The sequence below is a fragment of the Octodon degus genome, unplaced genomic scaffold (genome assembly GCF_000260255.1).
Source record: "Octodon degus isolate 3935 unplaced genomic scaffold, OctDeg1.0 scaffold00046, whole genome shotgun sequence".
Classification (NCBI taxonomy): Eukaryota; Metazoa; Chordata; class Mammalia; order Rodentia; family Octodontidae; genus Octodon; species Octodon degus.
In genome coordinates this window covers 8,546,362-8,547,728 of record NW_004524622.1, presented here as the reverse complement: position 1 = coordinate 8,547,728, position 1,367 = coordinate 8,546,362, and the positions used below count along the sequence as shown (strand labels likewise).

General features: G+C 42.2%; 1 pseudogene; it reads left to right on the top strand.

The window, feature by feature from the left end:
- The first annotated feature begins 695 nt into the window (after positions 1 to 695).
- LOC101589265 lies at positions 696 to 1,099 on the top strand (annotated as a pseudogene).
- Positions 1,100 to 1,367: the final 268 nt, after the last annotated feature.

The following is a 1,367-nucleotide window of genomic DNA, read 5'->3' as shown; positions in this document are numbered from 1 at the left end:
TTGTCTCAGGCTTCTCCTTTGTCGATGCTTCCCACTGTCACGGGCTGAGCTTCCTCTTTCCCACCCTACTGCTCTGCCTTCCAGTTTGTGCCTTGGTTGGGGCCAGCCACACAAGGCGAGTGGCTGGCTTCATGAGCCCAAGAGAGCATTTCCTCCTTTCGGTGGTGGGTGGAGGGTGCTATGCTTCGTCCCAGCAACAAAGAAGTGTCTGAAACAAAGGAAGAGAGGAAATGTTGTGACCTCTGGAGACATCCAATGGGATGGGGCATTCTGGTGGAGATAGTATACGGGTTGCTAGAAATAAAGCTTGGAGCTCAGGAGAAACGTACAGCTAGAAATTTTGACGTGGGACTTGACAGCCTACAAGTAGAACATAAACACTATTAAGTGTGTAAAGTAAAAAAAAAAAAAAAAAAAAAAGTGAACTGACAACAGAAGCCTGGGAACCACTATATTTAAAGGACAAACTGATGAAGAGGAATTTGGGAAGAAAGCTGAAGAGAAGCCAGGGGCATAGGAAGAAAAACTATAAGAAAATGGAAGTGTTCTTTTTTCGTAGTGTAGTCCTTCTGGCTCCATTTTGCCGCACTCCTCCTCCTCCCACGGGCAGAGGTGGGTGCCCGCGTTTGCCAGGCTCCTCCCCGCCCCCGTCCCTGCCCCGCAGCCACCACCGGCCACCTTCTCTGCCCACCGAGATGGCGCTCAACCCCGCAGATCAGCACCTCAGACATGCTGAAAAAGATGTTTTGATTCCTAAAACAATGAGAGAAAAGGCCAGAGAAAGGTGTTCTGAACAAGTTCAAGATTTTACCAAAGGTTGCAAAGACTCTGGAATCCTAATGGTAGTAAAGTGTTGAAAGAAAATTCTACATTGAAAGAATGCTTAACTGCTTACTGTAATGATTCAGCATTTTATGAAGAATGTAAAATGGAATACCTGAAAGAAAGGGAAGATTTCCGAAGAACTGGAATTCCTAGCAAGAAAAGACTACAGAAACTTCCTACAAGCATGCAGGCAAATATTCAAATGTTAGGAAATCTCATTCATAGAAATTATCTGTGGTATAAATCATATGAAATAATGGTATTCAAGATATGAATGTACATTTCCTTTATCCTAGTGAAACATACTACTTTTGTATGAAATAAAGATTGTTATTGCAAAAGTTTGATTGATTAAATATGCTATATGATTAAATACTTAAATGGAAAAAAAATAGTATAGTCCTTCTTTAGTGATTGTTGGGGAATATCAAACCAGAGCAGGTAATACTAAAGGGCATTTAATGATTCTTTTTCTTTTTTGTGTGTGCTCAGGAGTGAACACAGGTCACAGTGTCCTAGGCAAGCAGCCTAACTGTGAGCTA